We start from the raw sequence: 23,651 nt of genomic DNA, 5'->3' as shown, positions 1-23,651 counted from the left end.
TAAGCTTGATTCTACGTTGGTTTATGTAACTGCAATTGCACAAAATAAGGAATTGAGTATTGACACTGTTACAGGAACATTGCACTGAAGTCTTTAGAGCATACTGTGATCTTTTATGTAGAGGTCACATTTTGTAAGATTTTACGTGATCTGGTTCAATTTTTGAACCTATAACATGAAGGTGGCAGATATATTGGATGTCCTTTCTCCACCATCCTGAAGAACTGATTCTTTAGTGAAAGTGTGTAGTGGTCATCATAGCCCTGTGATGTATTCAATTAAGGAAGACCAATAAACCAGTTAATTTGCAAGAGGCATCTGTTGTAGTTGTCACACTTCACTTTCATACTTGGTGGGTTGAGGCTTGAGTCAATGATGAGTCATGGGTACCATGAATGTGCATGGCATCCATGCTGAGAAGGTAGGTGTGAGAGAAAAATGGAAAGACCACTTTATCCTTTTGTGAAGTCCCTATGCACATTGCACTTGTCAATTCATAGAATTTTGTAGCACAGAAGGAAGCTATACTATCCATCATAACTGCACTGGCTTTCCAGTTTGCCTCACTTTCCTGCTCTTTCCCTTAAGTATCCAATTCCTTATGAAAGTTACTGCATTCCATATTATCATAACTTACTAAGTTTTTTTTTTAAATTGTTTCCCTCCTATAATTTTTTGTCAGTTACCTTGAAACTTTTTGTTTCTGCCAACATAAATATTTCTCCCTTTTCCCCCCCTCTTTTCCATCAGGACCCTTCCCTCTGGCCTCATACTCTGTTTCAGTCACCTCATTGAGAACTGTTGATATGAGATCAAACGTCTCAGTTACTTTGGTGCCCTCAAGAACTCTAACCTGTCTTTCTCTGACCATCTGTCAGACTGACAGAACAAGTTCATAGGTATTAGACCTGCTGACAAAGGGACTGCTGCTGTTTTCTGAACCATACCTTGCAAAGGCTGACTCCAAACTCCCAATAGGCAGAGATGGGTACTGCTGATGCTGGAGGTGAGAGTCAAGATTAGAGTGATGTTGGAAAAGCGCAACAGGTCAGGCAGCATCCGAGAATCAGGAAAAATGATGTTTCTCGAAATATTGATGAAGGGCTTTTGTCCGAAACGTCGATTTTTCCTGCTTCTCGGATGCTGCCTGACTGCTGTGCTTTTCCAGCACGACTCTAATCTCAACTCCAAACTCCCAATGCCTCTTCCTATCTCTCTCAAACCTCCCAGGCCCGTGATCATGCCATCAAACATCAAGTGTTTGTTTTTCGAAAGTCATTGACCTAATTTCCTACATTGTTCTTCAGTCTATGGCTTCCCATTTGCTGTTTCCCCACTCCCATGCAACTTGCTTTTACTTCCCTTCCAAGATCAATACATTTCCCAAGACACCCCAGTCAACTCATTATTTCAACCTATTCCTGCCTTATTTCTTCTAGTCTTGACTCCATTCCTGAAGAAGGGCTCAAGCCCGAAATGTCGATTCTCCTGCTCCTTGGATGCTACCTGACCTGCGCTTTTCCAGCAACACATTTTCAGATCCATTCTTTTCTCTGCTTATATAGTATTTTGCAACCTGTATCAGTGACAATTCTGTTACCTCGTGTCTTTTTAATATTTTCTAGTTTTCTGGCTGTAACTGTCTCCTCTTCATGAATGTTCAACCTTTCTACATCTCCATCCGTAAGGCAATCTGAGGATTCTCTGCATTTTCCTTAAGAGGTTCAACCAGTACCATCCACTCCCACCCTCCTGCCTGTACAACTTTACCAAGTTTCTCCTTTTAATTCCTCACTTCCTCCAAATAAAAGGTATTGCTATGGGTACCCTTCTGGGCCTTAGAAATGCCTGTCTTTTTATAAAATGTTCTTTGTTCCAGTCCTATTCAGGCTGCTCCTTCAACTCTTCCAGTACGTTTATGACGTTGTGTCCTGCTCGTGCCCTGAATGGGAAAACTTCTTCAATATTGCATCCAGTTTTCAATTTTCTCTCGCTTTTTCACTTGGTCCATCCCTTCTCTTCAATTTCTGTCTCCTTTTCTAGCAGTAGGCTATCAAAGACCTTTCATTATAAACACAAGGCCCGCAGATACCTTGACTACCTCTTCCCCACATCCTGAGTGAGCATTCTCTCATTCTGTCGCTGTCTTATTTGTTCCAATAATAGTTCCTTTCACACCAGAGCTTCCAAAGTTTTCTTTTGCACTACTGAGGATGACCACTGTAGTTGGCAGAGTTCAACCAATTTTCTGCATGGCTTCTCTCACCGTTTTCAATGCCTCCCAGAATCTTGAGCTTCTCCATCAGCCAACCTTCATGTTCCGCCATTTCCAAGATGATGCAACTAACAAACTCAGTTTCCCCTTCCTACCCTTTCAGCATAATCGAGACTCTCACCACACACCACCCCCTTCCCGAGTTTGTTACGTGGTGGCATCCCATTGCAAACGCAGGAAATGTGCGACCTCTTTCTGCCACCTCTCTCATTACCATCGAAGACACCAAACATTCTGTACAGGTAAATCAGCAATTTATATCAGGTTGTAAGTTTGCTCGCTGAGCTGGAAGGCTTGTTTTCAGACGTTTCATCACCATGTGAGTCTCTGGTGAAGCGCTGGTGTTATGTCCCGCTTTCTCTTTGTGTGTCTTGGTCTCAAGGTGGGTGATATCATTTCTGGTTGTTTTTCAATGCCTCCCAGAATTCCATGCATGTTATTTACAAAATACCATGCAAGAACTGTAACAAACGCTATATTGGACAGGCAGGCAGAAAATTAGCCACCAGGAAACGTGCACACCAACTAGCCACCAAATACATGACCACTAGTATCCTTCCTTACAGACGAAGAAGGACATCACTTCAACTGGGACAACACATCCATCATGGGACAGGCTAAACAGAGAGACACGGGGATTTCTAGAGGCCTGGCATTCAAACTGGAACTCCATCAATAAACACCTGGATTTGGACCCCATTTACCAACCTCTGAGAAAAAGAGCCAGAAATGATGTCACCCACCACAACAGACCAAGACACACGAACAGAAAGTGGGACAAAACACCAGCGCTTCACTGGAAGCTCACTGATGTTATCTAACGTGGTGACGAAGCATCTGAGAGCAAATCTTACAGCTCATGGAGCAAATTTACAATCTGAATCTCAACCTGAGCTACAAATCTTCTCAAAAATAGCCATTTCTGTGTACGACTTTCAATTTAGTTGGCTCTATTTGCTATTCAGAATGCCGTGATCGCTATAATGGAGAGAAGAAGCACGGATTGGGTGATTGCTTTGGAGAGTATCTCTATTCAGTCAGTACACAGTGCCATGAATTTGTCCCACCTATTCTTTGTTTCATACTTACTGTATTTCTAACTCATCCCAGTTCTGGTGAAAAGTCATTAATCTTAAATTTAACTTTTATTTCTATTTTTGGTTCCATAAACATAGGCATATATTAGAAAAGTGGTCTTGTGTGTTTCTAAAGTTTGGGAGCAAGCTTAGAGACTTGCAAATGGCTGGTGAGAAGACAGACCATGCCTAATCCATCCAACAGTTAAAGAGCCCTTAAAGAGCCAGCCTTACAGACATATACCTTTATTTGTCAAAGCTTGTTGCTTGATAATCTCGCTTCAGTTTAGTACTTGCTAATGAATCTGATGTACACCATTAGTTGGATTGTCATGAAGCAATCTCCCCTCTGTAAATCCTTGGACTACATTAAAATTAGATGCCCATAGTTTAGCATATGTGAAAACCTATTATGATCGTTGTGATCCAGATTCCATTCTGTCTTTTTAATGAAGAGTTTATACTGCAGTTTCATTAGGTTTATCCATTGATCCCAGAACTCAATGTTGAGATATTGTTTCCATACTGGCAATACTTTTTTCAAGACTTTTGGTATATTGGCAGAGATGCATTCAGGAGGAACATTTGGTACCTGAAAGATGAACATTAGCTTCACAGCAAGGAAGCAATTCTTTACTCATTTTGACCAGATATTCCTTTCTAAGGGCAGAATTTTGTCAAAGTAATGAAAAATGATTTCTGCATAAAATTCATTGTGAAACATTCAAATCTTCTAAAGATGAACAAAACTAAATTGGCTAAAGAAACTCGGCAGGTCTGGCGGCATCTGTGCAGAGAAAGCAGAGTTGATGTTTGGGGGTCAAGGGCCTTCTGAGTAGTTTTGAATTAGGACTGCTGGACCCGAAACATTAACTCTGCTTACTGTCTCCAGATGCTGTCAAACCTGCTGAGTTTCTCCACCAATTTCTATTTTTGTTTCAGATTTCCAGCAATCGCAGTTCTTTGTTTTCATATTCTGAAGATGAGGTTGTAAGATGGCTACAGGTACTGCTCATTAGGTTACTTTCCTCACCCATGAATATATAGGCTTAATTAAACAAAGCTTCAACCCATTCCTTCACTGGCTGCATTGCACAGTGACCCAGAGGTCAGCCTAGTTAGTAGTTTTTACAGCTTCCTGAAATTAACCAGGCATTGATGTTTATCTGTATGTCCTGAGCCCTAACTTTGTGTGTTGTCCAGCAGTCAGGTTATGTTGTCAAAAGCCAATGATCCAAGCCTTTAGACTACAGTTATCCCCTCATCTTATTTTCTAATAGTTACAAGTTCAACAAATTATGTTGAGTCACATTTAAACATTTCTGTCGGTTGTTTAAAAGTAGAGAAATTTAAAAAGGTTGCATAGATTTGTTTATCCCATCCTAGACACCGTGTTAACCCCATGATTTAAATAGCAATTTCAGCTGCTCCTGGCAGTCACTGATCTGGCAGGCGTACGTGCCCAAAAATACAAATTTTACTGAGTTCAACTTGCTCGATAGCTTGATGTATTAAGTAGGATTTAACCCATGTCTAAAGTGGAGTGTCCGTTGTCTTGGAGAAAAGTCTTGATCTTTCCCTGTTTACCAACGCTTGGAAATCATCATAACACAGGCCACTTGTGATTAAAGCACTGGACCAAAGCCAATTTGTTTGATTGAACGTGGGTAAAATAAAACACTTGCCTATAATTACTGTACACAATGTTAAGATCTATTCACAGAGATACGAACAATTAATGTAAACAAAAAAATTGTACTAGAAGAAAATCTAGATCAACAATTCATGTTGGGAATGGAATGTAACAGCTTGAGTCCATTGCACCATATAAAAATGACACTTTTTTTTGTGAGATGATAACATATTATGGTTTCCATTGTCTGCTACCATGAAATTTTTCAGTGACCTTTTTTGGGGTATAATTCCTCTATCCCAACTGAGAAGCCACAGTAAAGATTCAAGCAAGGACTGTACAACATGGCATTCCAGTTGTCCAACTCCTGTTCCCTGCAGTAAGCAGGAAATGAAAAAATGTTATACTTGCAAAACATTTGCTGTTTGTAGAACTAATACCTGGAATGCTTAACGTCAGGTCACTGATCTGGTTGTTTCTTAACTCTCTTTACTGGCCCCACAATTCTTAACTATCGTATGGATCAAAGTAAATGAATTGACTCAGCATCTACTGGTCTTTGGGAAAGAGAGTTCCAAAGATTAGCAATCCTCAGCAAAGGAATTTCTCCTCCTCCTCCATTTTAAATGTCCCTGTTCTACATCCTCCAGAAAGGGGAACATGCTGTCAGGATCTGCTGTCACTCAGTATCCCTCAGAATCCTGTATGTTTCTTGTTCTTCCAAATTCAGATGAGTATAGGCCCAATTTCAACCTACCTTCATAAGACAACCTCTTCATCCCAGGAATCAACCTAGTAAGCCGCCTTTGAACTGCTTCCAAAAAGATGTGCTCCATTGCAAGTAGATCCCTCAAGCATGTAGACCAGAAACTGTACGTGGTACTGCAAGTGTAGGCTCAGTTGTAGCAAGAATTCCATGCTTTTTGCAGTAAAGGGCAAATTTCCATTTCCCTCCCCAATTATTTGCTAAACTTGCATGTTAACATAGTGTTTTGTGTACAAGAAGCACAGATCAGTCTGTACCACAGCACTCTGCGTTGACTCTGTTCTAATGTGCTGCTTTTTGATATTTCCTGCCAAAGTGGACAAAATCACATTTTCCCATATGCTCCTCACATGCTGAACCTATGTATATCCCTTTGCAGATTTTGTGCTCCTCACAACTTGTAGCCAAATTTGCTGGCAATGGACAGCAAGACACTCCGTCCCATTATCCAAGTCACAAATATGGATCATAACTAGTGGGGCCCAGCACAGATTCCTGTGACACTCAATTAGTTGCTGTTTGTGACCCCTTTATCCTGATGCAGTTCTCGGTTTTTTAGCCAATCCTCCATCCATTCAGATATGTCCCAAGGATTTGTAGAAGGAACCTATTGCATTGCAAGATCTTCAAAGTGGCCTACAATTGTATGTGGAAATGCCACCTAAGGGAATAATCATATCTGATAGGGAATATGTTTTTATGTGCTTCTGTGAAAATAAGTCATCAATGAATTAGATCCCGAACTTAAACAGCACGACTTTGTCATTTAAGTGCAACTTCTAATCATTATCCTATATCTATTCATGGGGCTGCTTCAAGAAAAGTTTGAATCTTATCTTTTTATTAATCAAGGGAAGTGCTCTGTAATGCTCCGGTTTATTAAATTTAGGAAAACTTTTCCTGATTTCTGGCGCATTTTGAGAAACCATTGCATCCAACAGTATGGTTCATGCTTTAGCATCTTGTAATTTCGCAACATGATTCGTTTTTTAAAAAAATCTTTCCCTCTCTTTAAGTTCTCTCGTGTTAAAATTGAAGCAGCGGTTTCTTTTAGTTTGAATCTGAGATCACAAAATTCAAATGAATGTATCTGGCCAAAAACCAAAAGAACTGCGGATGATGTAGATCAGAAACAAAAACAGAAGTTGCTGGAAAAGCTGAGCAGGTCTGGCAGATTCTGTGGAGAGGAATCGCAGTTAATGTTTAAGTTCAAGTGAACCTTCCTCGGAACTGCCGTTTTGTCCCAAAACGTTAACTGATTCCTGTCCATAGATGCTGCCAGACCTGCTAAAGTTTTCCAGCGATTTTGTATTGTTGGCCACTTGTCATTGCTATTTCTTGTCTTTGAATAATGCAGATGAATACAGATTCATGAATGCAGATTTCAGATTTTGAAGTGCTTTCCAGGAATTGCTGTGATCCTCAATCCCTCATTCTGTGATGTTGCTCAGTGCAGTTTGATGATGAGACAACTTGAGTAGGAGTTCAAAAGTCAGTGATGAACCTTGCCAGAAGGTTCCAACAACAAATAGGATTCATGAGAGTTTAGAAGTCAACAATAAAATCCTGGGAATCTAAATCTAAATACTGAGAGTAATAAGCATCTGAAGAAAGATAACACAGAATTGTTTCAGGTGTAGACTTTTCCTGAAGGACAAACCCAATAAATGGTACGAAGGGCCATCCTACAGGAGGCTTGAAGGGTAACTTTGTCAGTGTGTATGTGATTTAACAAAAAAATGGTGAGGAATATGGATAATCATGAACTTAAATGGTTGGGTGAACAAAGAGCAAGTTTCCTGGGTGTCTCTTGGGACTTGCCGTTGTAAATGGGGCCAGTGTACTGAGAGGATTTTGAGTGCTGAATTTTTGCTGGTGTCAAAATAGTCAACTGGTTCTTGTGAATTTTCCATGATTTTTGTTGTCATTTCTGAGACATTAAAATACACTTCACCTGTTCCCACCACTGATGGATGTTTGTCCCTTTAAATTCCACATGCTTCCTGTTGATCATGTTCTCCACCATTTTCACCTTATTAAACGGTAGCCATTTTAATGCAATAAACATACACTGATAGAGAAAGCAGTTGATTTGGCAGTGTCTATTACACAGGAGAACCAAGAGGACTGTGATCTTAAACAATGCCATGAGGTATTCTGCAAAACAGGGTGGTTTTGCTTTGCATTTGTGTCTTATCTCTGAGGTGTCAATTTGAATTTGATATCCAAGTCTTAGCTGGGTGTGAACCAGTAATCTCTCTCCTACACTACCAGTTGATTCAAACTGTGACAATTTAACGGGACTGTGGTCTCTTTCTCTCCTCCACCATCTCTCCTCCACCTTTTAATTCTGACCAATGTTAATTTGCAGTTACTGACAAAATTGTTCTTTTTTATTTTAAAGGGTATTATTTTGTTGCATTTTTTATTGTCTTCTGTATATATCCAATATATTGCTATATAATTTGTAATGACTTTGTGATTTGCACAAATGAAATAATTGAGCATTCTGATCAAATGTTAAACTCCTGTTTCTAAGCTGTGTCCTCAATTAGATTTTGTTATCAACGAAGAAAATTGCTCCCACTTTATGAATTAATACATTTATTGTAAAGTGCTTTAATTGTTTATTTGTTTCCAAATTTCACCCAAACGTACCTTGATTTTGGGACCAACCCCTTGCTATTTTGGCTTAATTTGGTATATCTGCAGACCAACATGAAATAACATCATTTAAGGCAGGGAGTCCATATCCTGTCTATTACCTTAGGTTCAGGGAGGGCTTCCAATGGCAAAGATTTCAAGACCCATTTGGCACTGGGTCTTTAGATGCTGTGTGAGACATTGATCTAGACTGGTTCCAGGACCAGTTTCAGCTCTTGAATTCTTTGGGTAATTTGCAATCTGGAATTTATCAACAGCAGATGTACTGCTTTAAAAAAATTTGCAACAACATGAAGCTTATATCCTTATTGGTTCATAATGGACCTGATTGGTGTGGTCCAGGCTCTCTCATCCAGATCAAGGAGCCAAACCAGTTTCCTGATGCATAACCTTCACAGGTTGAGACTTAAAATGGTGCTTTTGAAAAAATTGTTAACATAATTTTGCAAGAAAAGAGCTGCTCACTACAAAGCTTCACACTGATGTGTTCTTGTAAAGTACAACTGTTTCAACTTTTCATGCTTCATTTAAAATTTTATTTAACCATTTCTTCCAAATTTAAAAAATTTACCCTACTGTAAGATCTTTAGGATTGTTCTCACAACTGCAACCAAACCAAACTCTGAAATACTCCAACAGAAGTAAAAATGATCCATTTGGCAAAGTGCAGTTTTATTTAGGATGAGTACAGACTAATGAAAATAATTTGTTGAATTTAAATGTATTTGTCTGTGACTGTCTTTTTGTCTGTGGTACGGAAATCAAACCTTTAGCTTTTCTTTGTATCAAATTGTTTTTAAAATTTAGATTTGAAATTAAGGTTTGACAATTCATAAGTTATGAACGGAATGTAAAATCTATGAAAAAATTATAATCTTTATTTATTTAAACCTGGACTGTTGTGCTCATTCCCGAATTCATCAGGAGTGATCTGGTTGATTGTGAATTCAATTTAATATCAAATTTCTTTGATGAAATAGCACTACTGTCAAGTCCATGTTTCCCACCCTTTCCATCAGTCATGCTGAAACAGAGATTCTTAATTCACCTTCCTGTTATGATCTTTACTGATAATACCACTGAACATCCCAGATTGAAATCTGCTTTGATTGATCATATGTTTAATGAGCTGCTCATTCACTGAAATATAGGAATGCAAGGCAGCATCATGGTAACATAATGGAACTAGTATTCCAGAACTTCATGTTAATGTTCTGCAGCATGGGTTCAAATCCCACAATGGCAGATGGTGAAATTTGAATTATTTTTTTAAAAAACTAGACTAAAAAGCTAGTCAATGCCAACCATGTAACCACTGTCAATTGTTGGATAAAACCAGCTGGTGCACTAAGGTCTCTTTTCCTTCCTTTAGGGAAGGAAATCTGCTGTCCTGACCTACGTATGACTCTAGGTTCACAGCTCCGGAACTAAGAATCTACTGATGACCATGAAATCACTGTAAATTGTCAGAAAAAACTCATATGGTTCACTAATATCCTTCAGGAAATCTACCATTCTCATCTGGTGTGGCCGACGTGACTGTCGACCCATTGCAATCTAGTTGATTCTCAATTGCTCTCTGATATGGCCTAGTAAACCATTCAGTTGTAACAATTGCTACAAAGTCTCAAAGGAATGAAACTGGGAGGATCACCTGGCATCAGCCTAACCACCTGAAAAGACAATGGCCAAAACACAGTTGACCCTCCAAAGTCCACCTAACACCTGGGGCCTACTGCCAAAATTGGGATGGTTGTCTCTCAGACTAGTCAAGAAACAGCCTGACATGGTCACACTCTCACTGATGGTACCTTCCAATGTCTCAGGCACCACCAAGAGCATCCCTGGATATGTTGGGAAATAGCAGTGGTGGCAGAGTGGTGCATCATCAGGAACCCTCAACATTGATTCCAGACCCCTCAAAGTCTCGTGGCTTAGGTGAAACATGGGAAAGGAATCCTCCTGTTGATTGCCACGTACTGTCTTTCCTCAGCCGATGAATTGGTACTCCTCCATGTTGAGGGAGCACGGAGAATGGCAAAGGCACAAAATGTACTCTGGGTGGAGGATTTCCATCTAGAGTGGCTCAGCAGCCATACTACTGATCAAGCTGGTTGGGTCTAAAGGGCATAGCTGCTAGACTGGGTCTGCAGCAATTGGTGAGGGCACCAACAAGAGGGAAAAACATACTTGACCTCATCCTTACTAATCTGCTAACTGCAGATGCATCTATCCATGACAGTATCGGAAAAATCAACACCTGCACAGTCCTTGTAGAGACAAAGTCCTGCCTTTACATTGCAAATAACCTCCATTGTGTTATGTAGCACTATCCTACCATGCTAAATGGGACTTCGAATAGATCTAGGAACTCAACACTCAGCATTTGTGAGGTGCTGTGGGCCAATTAGCAGCAGGAGAATTGTCCTCCAGCACAATCTAACCTCACTCCCTGATAAATCCCCCACTCAACCGTTACCATCAAGCCAGCCGATCCACCCTGGTTCAATGGAGAGTGCAGGTGGGCATGGCAGGAGTGGCACCAGGCAGACCTGAAGATGAGGTGTCAACCTGATGAAGCCACTGAACAGCATCACTGGAGGAGGAGGTCCATGAATATCCCTATTCTCAATGATCGAAGACCCCAGCACATCAGTGCAAAAGATAAAGCAGACTTCTGGTTGAAGATTGCCAAGTGGATGATCCATCTCAGTTGCCTTCAGTGGTCTCCAGCATTACAGATACAGTCTTGAGCCAATTTGATTCACTTCACGTGATATCAAGAAACAGTTGGAGACTCTAGATACTCAAAGCTTACAGGCCCTGAAAATATTCTGGCAATAGTACCAAAGACTGATGTTCCAGTACAGTTGCAACACTACCATGTACCCGACAATGGAAAATTTCCCAAGTATGTCCTGTAAGTAATGAGCAAGGCAAATCCGACCCAGCCAGTTACTACCCCTTCATTCTACTCATGACACATTCTGTCACTTCACTGATGATCATCAGTAGGGCAATAAAGCAGCACCTGTTCAGCAAAAATCTGCTCAGTGTTCCACCAGGGTTGTTCCACTCCTGCCCTCCTTACAGGCTTGGTTCAAGTATGGACAAAAGAGCTGAATTGTAGAGGCGAGGTGAGAGTGATAGTCCTTGACATCAAGGCTGCATTCGACAGAGTGTGGCATTAAGGGGCCTTAGCAAAACTGGAATCAAAGGGTATCAGTGGCCAAACTGCCATAGAGTCATAGAGATGTACTGCATGGAAACTGACCCTTCAGCTCAACTCGCCCATGCTAATCTGATATCCTAACCTAATCTAGTCCCATTTGCCAGCACTCAGCCCATATCCTTTGAAACCCTTCCTATTTATATACCCATCCAGATGCTTTTAAATGTTGTAATTGTATCAGCCTCAACCACTTCCTCAGGCAGTTCATTCCATACCTGCACCAGTCTCTGTGAAAAGGTTGCCACTTAGGCCCATTTTAAATCTTTCCCCTCTCACCCTAAACCTATGCCTTCTAGTTCTGGACTCACCCACTCCAGGGAAAAGACTTTGTCTATTTATCCTATCCATGCCCCTCATGATTTTATAAACCTCTATAAGGTCACTCCTCTACCTCTGATGCTCCAGCCCCCGTCTATTCAGCCTCTCTATAGGCTCAAATCCTCTAACCCTGGCAATATCCTTGTAAATCTTTTCTGAACTCTTGCAAGTTTCACAACATCCTTCTGATAGGAGGGAGACCAGAATTGCGCACATTCCAGAAGTGGCCTAACCAATGTCCTGTACAGACACAACATGACCTCAGTGCTCTGACCAATGAAGGAAAACATTCCAAACACCACCTTCACAGGAATGGAGATGACTGACTTCTGACAACCACTTCACAAGGTCATCTCCACTCATCTATGTCTTTGCAGGAATTCCTTACAGCAGTGTCCCAGACCAAACCATCTTCAGCTGCTTCATCAATGATTTTCCCTCCATCATGAAGTCAGAAGTGAGGATATTCATTGATGATTACACAATGTTCAGTACCATTTGCAACGACAGTCCATGTTCAAATGTAACAAAATCTGGACAATGTCCACCATCTACAAGGCACAAGTCAGGAATGTAATGGAATACTCCCCATTTGCCTGGCTGAGGGCAGTTCCACTAATACTCAAGACGCTTAGCACCATCAAGGACAAAGCAGCCTACTTGATTGTCACTGCATTCACAAGCATCCACTCTGTCCACCAACACTCAGTAGCAACAGTCCGTACTATCTGCAAGAAGCACTGCAAAAATTCACCAAAGAGCCTCAGACAGCACTTTCCAAACCCACAACCACCTCCATTTAGAAGGACAGGGGCAGCAGATATATGAAATCTATTACCGTTCCTTCACTGACGCTGGGTCAAAATCCTGGAATTCCGTCCTATTGGCTTTGTGGGTCAACCTACAGCAGGTCGACTGCAGCTGTTTAAGAGGGAAACTCCCCAGCACTACAGCAACTAGGGACACGCATTTAATGCAGGCTGGCCAGCCAGCATTCTGGGATGCCTACATCCTATAAATGAATTTTAAAAAATTGAAAGGCTATTAACACTGGACACTAGCTATTCATGAAAAGACATTAGTGTTGATTTTCTATCTTCATGAAATATTAGCACACCACTGAAACAATTATGTCATTGTTACCTTTAGTACCCTGAAACTTTTGTCTACTGTTATGATTCCAGCTCATGTTAATACTGGACAAATTTAATTCCACAGAGAACCCTAGTGTGACCTATATCTGCTTTTTTTTTTGAACGGTGGAGGTCAGTTACTGAGCAGCAAGAATAAAGTCCTTATTAAATAAGAGTGTGAATCCTGTTATATGACACAAAAAAAAGTTGGAAAATTTTCATTACAAATACCAGCTGAAGATTCAAACTTGCACCATCCCTTTTACCCCAGAAATATCATTATAAACATCAAAAAGCCCCAGTGAAGATTAGTCAGTGAATGCACACTAAACTTCTTACTAAGGCTGGCACAGCTGTAATAGAGGGAAATTGAGGAGCAAATATTTAGGGAGATCATAGATAGCTGTAAGGATAATGTGTTGTAATAGTAAGGGATTTTAACTTTCCAAACATAGACTGGGAAGGGCTTGGATGGGGAGGAATTTAAGTATATTCAAGAAAACCTTCTCTGTCAGTATGTAGATGGCCCTACTAGAGAAGAACAAAACTCAAGCTTTTTTTTAAGTAAGGAGGGCAAATAACTTGAGGTGTTAGAGGGGCAGCATTTTGGGACCGATGACCATGATTCTATTAGTTTTAAAACAGCTTTGGAAAAGCATAGGCCTGGTCCACAAGTTCAAGTCAAGCACTGTACTGTCCAGCCTGCATTAAATGCGTGTCCCTAGTTGCTGTAGTGCTGGGGAGTTTCCCTCTTAAACAGCTGCAGTCGACCTGCTGTAGGTTGACCCACAAAGCCAATAGGGACAATCTACATGTTGATGTAACAAGCTGTCCTGAATACATTTCAAGAAATCTGATCCCTCTTAAACCCTTTATACGATGATTATCTCAATTAATATTGGCATAATTAAAATCCCCTAATATAATTATCTTATTATTTTCTATACACCTCAGCAAAAGAACTACATACCTACTCCTCCATTGCTGCTGACTCTTTGGAAGCAGTGTGTTTTAGGCTCCCAATGTAATTGCCCCCTTTTTATTCCTAAGCTCGACCCACAAACCCTCATTTGACAACCTTGCTAAAATATCATCCCTCCGTACTGCTGTAACTGACACCTTAATTAATAATGCAACACCACTTCCTCTTTTACATCCCTGTCATACCTGAAGATCCTATTTCACAGAATATTGAAATAGGATCCCATCCTGCCCCTCCCTCAATCCCGTCTCTTTGATTTTAACATTGTGATTACACATGTCAATTCACATTGTAGTACTCCTAGCATTAAAGTAGTTGTCATCCAACCATGCCTTACTCCCTTGAGACACAACAAGGCTCAACATCCTTTATCTAGGTTCCTTTTGTAAGGTGTACTCTGTCTCTTGTCCCTGCTGAGCTAGTTCAAACTCCTCCCAACAACACTAACCAGCTCTCCCACAAGGATATTTGTCCCATGTTGGTTCAGGTGCAGACTCTCCCGCTTGTAGAGGTCCCACATTCCCCAGAAATGGTCTCCGTGATCCAGGAATCAAAAACCTTCCATCCTGCACCAATTCTTAAGCCACCCTGCATCTGTTTTTTTTTAATTACTTGCTAGCACATGGTACTGAGAGTGAGAGATGGATACTCTTGCAACATTTAAGAAGCAATTCTATGAGCACTTACAATGCCAAGACATGATAGGCTATGGACCAAGTGCAGTTAAATGGGATTATTATATTTCTCTGTTTATTGGTTGGATGAGCCAAAAGATCTATTTCTATGCTGTTTGACCTTGACAGTATGACTCCAAACTTGGTTCCAAATGAAAAGTTCAGTAAATTCTCGGTGCTAAACACAGGTTGTCTTCATAAATTGCTGTGTTTAATCAAAGCATTAAAAAAAACTTAATGATTGTTTAAAAACTAAGAACTGATCTATGAATCTCAGGAGCGCCAGATCTCATGATTGTATTGTATTTTAATTCTTGTCATATTTCAAATAGGCTTTGGCCTCATTTTGTGCCACACTTTAGCAAAGATATAAAGCCTGAGAGATAGTGAGCAAAAGAGAGATTAATTGGAACGGTTGCAGGAAATGAAGATTCACAATCTTACGGTATGACTGGAGAAGCTAGGGTTGATCTTGGAATAGAGAATTATCAGAGGAGATCCTCAACGGAAATGTATAAAATCATGAGCTTTGATGGAGTAAAGGAACAGAACTGTTTCCAATGGCTGAAAGGTTCATAATCAAACACCACAGATCAACTGTATTGTTCTTTGTTCCTAACTGTAAAGCTATCTACAAAGACTTCCTGAAAGATGAAGAAATCAGGAACAACAGAAAAGCAAAAGAGAAAGTCCACAATGTGGTGAAGATTAGTGGGAAGTCAGAGGATTGGGAAGCCTTTTAAAAACCAGCAGAAAACAACTAAAACAATAAGTTGGGGGGGGGGGTTGGGGGTGAAGATGAAGTATGAGGGTAATCTGGCTAGTAATATAAGATTGCAAAGAGTTTTCTTTAGGTATATAAAGGTAAGAGAGAGGCAAAAGTAGATGTTGGACTACTGGAAAATGAGGCTGGAGAAGTGGTAATAGGGAACATAGAAATGGCTGAGAAACGGAATTATTACTTTGCTTACGCTTTCACAGTGGAAGATACTAGCAACATGCCAGAACTTCAACAGAGCGAGGTCAGAGGTGAGTGTAGTAGACATGACTAAGGAGAAGGTCCTGGGGAAGCTGACAGGTGTGAAGACATAAATCACCCAAACCAAGGACTGCATCCCAGAGTTCTGATGGATATAGCGGAGGAGCTTGTAAAGGTATTGGTGATATTTCAGGAATCACTGGAGTAAGTGAGGGTCCCAGAGCACTGGAAAATGGATAATGTCATATCCCTGTTTAAGAAGGGAAAGAGGCAGAAAACTGGAAACTATAGGCTGGTTAGCCTGACCTTGGTCATTGGTAAGATTTTAGATTCCATTACTGTATTAAGGATGAGTTTACAGAGTAGTTGGAAGCGCATGGTAAAATAGGGCTGAGTTGGTATGGCTGCAATAAGGAGAGGTCATGCCTGACAAATCCAGTAGAATTCTTTCAGGAGGTAACAAGCAAGTTAGATGAACGAGAGCCAGAAGGCATAATCTATTTGGATTTTTAGAAGGCCTGTGACAAGGTTCTGCTTGGGAAGCTGCTAAATAAGATAAGAGCCCATGGGATTAAGGACAAGCTACTATCATGGATAGAGGATTGGCTGACTGGCAGAAAGCAGAGAGTGGGGATAAAGGGTGGAAGCTGATAACTGAAATTCCACAGGAGCCACTGTTGGAACCACAAACAATCACATTATCCAAATTTTGCAGATGACACAAATATAGGTGGAGGGACATGCAGTACTGAGGAAGTGAGGAGGCTACTGAAGGACTTCTCAGGCTTTGGGCAAAGAAGATGTAGGTGGAATACAATGTGAGGTTATGCACTTTGATGGGAAGAATAGAGGCATAGACTATTTTCTTAATGGGGAAAGCTTCATAAATCTGAAGCATAAAGGGACTTAGGAGTCCTAGTTCAGGATTCTCTTAAGGTTAATATGCAGATTCAGTTGGCAGTAAGGAAGGCAAATGCAATGTTGGCATTCATTTCAAGAGGACTAGAATACAAAAGCAGAGATGTGTTGCTGAGACCATATAAGGCTCTGGTCAGATTGAATTTGCAATATTATGAGCAGCTTTGGGCTCTGAATCAAAGGATGGGTCTGTCGGCTTTGGAAGGGATGGAGAGGAGGTTTATAGAACATAGAACATAGAAGAATACAGCGCAGTACAGGCCCTTTGGCCCTCGATGTTGGCCCCCTTGTAATACCCCACTCCATACGCCGGAAAAGGTTCACACTGTCCACCCTATCTAACCCCCTAATCATCTTGTACACCTCAATCAAGTCACCCCTAAACCTTCTTTTCTCTAATGAAAACAGCCCCAAGTGTCTCAGTTTACAAGAGTAATGCTGGGAATGAAGGACTTGTCATATGAACAGTGGTTGAGGACTCTGCCTCTGTACTCGGAGTTTAGAACGATGAAGGGGGATCTCATTGAAACTTACTGAATGCTAAGAGGCAAGGATAGAGTGGATGTTTAGAAGGTGTTTCCACCAGCAGGAGAAACCAAGCTCCAAGGGCACAGCTTCAGAGTGAAGGGACAATCCTTTAGAACTAAAATGAGTTCAGTCAGAGAGCGATGAATCTGTGGAACACTTTGCCACAGAAAGTCACTTTGAGTGTATTCAAGGCAGAGATAGATAGGTTCTTCATTCGTAAGGGGATCAAAGGGGAGATGGGGGGACAATGGGTTTGCAAAACATTCAGCTATGATTGAATGGTGGAGCAGACTCAATTGGCTGAATGATCTAATTTTGCTCTGACATCTTATGGTCTTGTATTTTTAAAATATCTGAAGAAACTTTCTGAATCAAGAAGCAGTCTGAGTAGAGAAGAGGAATGATGAAAACAAGAGGTCACTTGTGGGATTTGTATATAGGCCCCCTATTAGTAGTCATTTGATAGGACCAGATTTCAAGGAGGAAATAATGGGACCTTGTCAAAAGGGTACAGCAATTGTGGGAGATTTCAAAATAGATGCAAAATCAGATGGGAAAAATAGTGTTGAATAGGAATTCATTGAATGTTTTGGGAATAATTTCTTATACCAACATGTTATGGCACCAACTGGAAAGTAGGCTATAGATACTAGACCTGGTTTTGACAAATAAGATAGGATTAACTACTGACTTCCTTGTCAAAGCGCACTCTCTCTGTAGCAGGAACTATAACATGATTGAATTTTACATACAGTTTTAGCGATAGAGGTTTGGGTCCAAGATCATTGTTTTGATTTTAAACCAGGGCTATTATGAGGGAAGGAAAGCAGAGGTAGCCAAAAGTGAACTGGCAATTTAGATTAAGAGAGAGGCCAATACAAATGCAGTAGCAAACATTTAAGAGGATATTTCAGAAAGTACAGAACAGATTAGTGGGCGGCACGGTGGCATTGTGGTTAGCACTGCTGCCTTACAGCGCCTGAGACCCGGGTTCAATTCCCGCCTCAGGCGATTGACTGTGTGGAGTTTGCACGTTCTCCCCGTGTCTGCGTGGGTTTCCTCCAGGTGCTCCGGTTTCCTCCCATAGTCCAAAGATGTGCAGGTCAGGTGAATTGGCCATGCTAAATTGCCCGTAGTGTTAGGTGTAGGGGTACATGTAGGGGTATAGGTGGGTTGCGCTTCGGCGGGTCGGTGTGGACTTGTTGGGCCGAAGGGCCTGTTTCCACACTGTAATGTAAACTAAGATATATTACAAAAAATAAGGACAATTCTAAGGGACGGACATGTCATCATGGTTAACTAAAAAAAATGTAAGATAATATCAAACCTAATCGGAAGATCTGGATGTAGGTTTGCTCGCTGAGCTGGAAGATTCATTTTCAGATGTTTTGTCACCATACTCTGTAACATCATCAGTGAACCTCCAGATGAACCACTGCTGATGTTTCCTGCTTTTTATTTGTGTTTGGGTTTCTTTGGGTTGGTGATGGCATTTCCTGTGGTGATGCCATTTCCTGTTCTTTTTCTCAGGGAGTGGTAAATAGGGTCCAAGTCAATGTGTTTGTTAATAGAGGTCCGGTTGGAACGCCATGCATCTAGGAATTCTCATGCGTGTCTCTGTTTGGTTTGTCCTAGGATGGATGTGTTGTCCCAGTTGAAGTGGTGTCCTTCCTTATCTGTATGTAAGGATACTAGTGAGAGAGGGTCATGTCGTTTTGTGGTTAGTTGTTGTTCATGTATCCTGGTGGTTAGTTTTCTGCCTGTTTGTCCAATGTAGTGTTTGTTACAGTTCTTGCACTGTGCTCTGTAAATAACATTAGTTTTGCTTGTTGTTTGTATAGGGTCTTTCAAGTCCATTAGCTACTATTTTAGTGGGTTGGTAGGTTTATGGGCTACCGTGATGCCAAGGAGTCTGGGTAGTCTGGCAGTCATTTCCAAGATGACTTTGATGTAGGGGAGAGTGCCTAGGGTTTCTGGATGTGTTTTGTCGTCTTGTTTGGGTTTGTTGATGAGAAATCAATGGACTGAATTCATTGGGTACACATTCTTTTTGAATACATTGTATAGGTGATTTTCCTCTGCTCTGCCTAGTTCCTCTGTGCTGCGGTGTGTGTTGGCTCATTGAAATAATGTTCTGTTGCAGCTTTGTTTGTGGAAGTTTGGATGGTTGCTTCTGTCGTTCAATATTTGGTCCGTATGGGTTGTTTACTTGTAGATGCTGGTTTGAAGTTCCCCATTGGCTGTTCACTCTACTGTGACATCTAGTAATGGCAGTTTGTTGTTGTTTTCCAACCTCTTTCGTGAATTTTATGCCAATAAGGGTATTATTGATGGTCTTGAAGATTTCCTCTAATTTGTTTCATTTAGTGATGACAAAGATGTCATCCATGTAGCGGACCCAAACTTTGGGTTGGATGGTTGGCAGAGCTGTTTTTCGAGTCTCTGCTAAGAACCCTGATATTGGAGATCCCATGGGTGTTCCATCAGTTTGTCTGTAGATTATGTTGTTGAAAGTGAAGTGGGTGGAAGGCATAGGTCCACTAGCTTGACAATATTGTCCTTGCTGATGAAGTTAGTGGTGTTTGGTGTCTGTGTCTTTGGGTCTTCTAATAGTGTAGTCAGTGTTTCCTTGGCCAGGTTGATGTTGATTGATGTGAAAAGGGCTGTTAGATCAAAGGAGGCCATAGTTTCATCTCCTTCTATCTTAGTGTCTTTGGTTTTCAGGAATTCTTGGGTGGAGTGGATGGGGTGGCGTGAGTCATCTACTCAGTGTTTTAGTCTATGGTGTAGCTCCTTGGCCAATCTGTAAGTTGATGTTCCAGTTAGTGAGACAATGGGTCTGAGGAGAACTCCTGGTTTGTGAATTCTGGGTAATCCATAGAAGTGTGGTGTGTTGGATCCATCTGGTTTCGTTTTTTGGAAGTCCGTCTTATTTATTTTTTCAGATTACTGAAGTCTTTTCAGTAGGGCTGTGATTCGGTTCTCTAGTTGTGGGGTCAGGTCTTTAACCAATTGTTGGTAAGTGTTTATATCTGCAAGTAGTGCATTCACCTTTTCAATGTAGTCTCTTTGATTTAAAGTGACTGTCAAGGGTCCTTTGTCTGCATGTAGCATAGCAATGTTTTTATTTTTTTTTAGTTTTGCTAATGTTTTTCTTTCTTGTTTATTGAGTTTGTTTCCTTCCTTTTCCCTGCTTAATGTTGGTGCGCCTACCTGTCTGATAGTTTGCCGGGTTTCTTCTGTGAGTTGGTTGTCTTTCAATGTTGTTTCTAATGCTCCTAAGAAATCAATCTTGTCTGCATCCTGGAAGTTGTAATTTATTCCTCTTACTAAGACGGCTTTTTCAGTGTCTGTTAAGGGTCGGTCAGATAAGTTTTTTTTATTCATGCTTCTGTGTTGTCAGTGTTATTTTGTGTAAGTTTGTCTAATTTTTTTCTGCAGGACAAGTTTTTTTCATTTTCTGTGTTTGTCGCTGTCTAATATCTGTGACTTGTCGTACTGTGGCCTGTTGCATGAGTGAGTAAAGATTTTTGGTGCAAAATTTCCTGGTTGTATTTACGGAGTCTGTTGTGGGCATCATTAATCACTTCCCTAAGCATTCTGTGGGCGTTTTGCTCTGCTATTCTTTTGGCTAGTGGGGTGTTAAGGGGAGGTTTGTATTTAAGATATTTAGGAAGTACCTGTTTTCTTAGGCAATCATGCAGGAAGTACAGTTGTTCGCGGGTGGCACTCTGTTGAATGGCATTAGATTCCCATTTTTGGGCCAGTTTTAGTATATTGCGCCAATAGGTGTTAGCGAGTTTTGAGAGTCGCTTGAACTCTCGAAAGAGAACAGGAAATGACATAACCACAGGAGATGACATCACCAACCCAAAGAAACCTAAACATATAAATAGAAAGCAGGAAGCATCAGCAGTGCTTCGTCCAGAGACTCACTGAAGATGTTACCTAGTATGGTGACGATACATCTGAAAATGAATTTTCCAGCTCAGCGAGCAACCTACATCCAGAACCTCAACCTGAGCTACAAATCTTCTCAAAACACACTAATAATCCAAAAATACATAATTGGGTAGCAGTCTAAGATTGGACAGAATATTTTCAAAAAACAATTACTAGAAGATTAATAAAAAGGAAAGAGTTAGCCAAATGTAAATAGATAGGAAAAGTTTCTTCAGATAATTAAAAAAAAAGAGTTAAAGTTAATGTTAATCCTGTTGGAAATAACTCTGGTGAGTGAGTAACGCAGGATAAAGAGATGGCAGATGAATTTAACATATTTTATGTCAGTCTTCACTAGAGAGGCTGCAAGTAATATCCTGAAATTAGCTGTGAATGAGGAATTGAAAGGGAGGGAGGAGCTCAAGAAAATTACAGTTGAGTTTGAGTAAATTTGACTGCAAGTTGATAAGTCCCCAGGTCCTGATGTTTTTCAACCTAACTTCTAAAAGTAGTAATGGTGCGATAGTTCAAGCATTGGTTTTAATTTTCCAAAACTCATTAGGTTCAGGGAAGGTATACTTTAGATTGGAAAGAAATAAAGGAGTTACATTAGCTTTAAGAAGAGAAAGGTAGAAAACAAGAAACTACAGGCCAGTTCGCTTAACATCTGTCATGGGGAAATGCTAGAAGCTGCAGTTAAGTATGTTATAAAAGGGCATTTGGATAGCTTCAAGGTCATCAAACATGGTTTTATCAAAGGGAAATCATATTTAACTCATTACTTCTTCGAAAAGCTCCAATTAATGTGTGATTATAGATAAAGGGGAACCAGAAGGCATTTGATAAGGTGCCACACCAAAGATAAAAGCACATGGTGAAGGGGTAACATATTAGCATTGATAAAAAAATTAACTGGCTCGCAGGAAGCAGAGAGCAGGATTAAGTGGATCTTTTTCAGGCTGGCAGGATATCACAGGTAGTGTGTTACAAGGGTCAGTATTGGGGCCTCCATTCTTTTACAATTTGTACAAATGATTTGGATGAAGAGACGGAATGGATGGTAGCTAACTTTGCTGATGACACAAAGTTAGTCAGGAACTGAGTTGTGAAGAGGACATAAGGAGCCTACAAGGGGATATAGATAGACTAAGTGAGTGGGCAAAGATCTGGTATATGAAGTACAATGTGGGAAAGTGTGAACAATTGGGCAGAAAGGTTATTATAAAGTGATTTGAAATAGATCTGTTGGACTATAACCTGGTGTTGCGTGACTTCTGACCTTGTCCGCCCCAGTCCAACACCGACACATCCACATCGTTATACGAATGGTGACAGCTTGCAGAGCTCTAGCTGCAAAGGGATCTGGGTGTCCGAGTGCATGAATCACAGCAGGTTAGTCTGCAGGGGCACCAAGTAATCAGGAAAGCTAACAGGATGTCTAGTTTATTGTGAGGGGAATTGAGTGCATGCAGTTGTACAGGGCATGGTCTGACTGTCTGGAGTACCAGCCACCATACTTACAGAAGGATGTTAATGTGTTGGAAGCAGTTCAGAGAATGTTTATTAATCTGGGGATTGAGTAGATTGCCGTATGAGGAAAGGTTAACCATGTATCCCCTGGAGTTTCGAAAAGTCAGAGATGACTCATTTAAAACTTAAACAATCCTAAGGACTTGACTGGATGGATGTGGAAAGAATGTTTACTATCGTAGCAGAATTTGGAGGTACAGGTCATTGTTTAAAAAAAAGGAGTCAGCCATTTAACACAGAGATGAGGTAACATTGTTTTTCTCTGAGGGCTGGGAGTCTTTGGAATTATCTTCCTCAAAAGGCAGTGGACACAACCATTAAGTATTTTTAAAACAGAGGTTGATCAGTCCATGATTACCAAGGGGATGAAGGATTACTGAGGGTATGCAGGAATGTGGAGTTGAGGTTAAAATCAGATCAGTGATCTTATTGAATGGTAGGGCAGGCTTGAAAGGCCAAGTTCAGATAGTGCTAGTCAAAATATTCTACAGCTAATGCATGGCCAATTTGTAACCTGATTCTATTTTCTCATACTTGCTTCTTCATTTTATTGACCAATTAAATCTGCTGATCCCAATCTTGAAAACATCAGCTGACACTGACAGCCCTCTGAGAGTTCCAGATTCCTAATGTTGTTGGTGTGAAATACTGGTTCCCTATTTCACACTCAGGTGGTTGGGTTCTGGTTTTAAGGTTTCAGCCCTTTGCTCTGCATTCTCCCTCTGGAGGAAGTAACCTTTCTTTATTTACTCTATCCAACACTTTGGACATTTTAAACACTTTGATCAGACCATCCACAATGATTTAAACTCAAAGGTTATTCAACTTGTTCTTCTGATTTAACCCTTGAGTAATCTTAGTTATTTGTGGAAATTTTAATGTGTGCACACTAGAAGTAAAGGAATTAGCTAGCACGCAGTTTCAGCAGGTAATCAGGAAGGCTAATGGAATGTGTTGGCCTTCCAGATTTCAAGGGCGTTGGAGTATAAGAGTAGAGATGT

This window comes from Chiloscyllium plagiosum, chromosome 28 (assembly GCF_004010195.1).
Source record: "Chiloscyllium plagiosum isolate BGI_BamShark_2017 chromosome 28, ASM401019v2, whole genome shotgun sequence".
NCBI lineage: Eukaryota > Metazoa > Chordata > Chondrichthyes > Orectolobiformes > Hemiscylliidae > Chiloscyllium > Chiloscyllium plagiosum.
Note: the sequence above shows the minus strand (reverse complement) of the source record.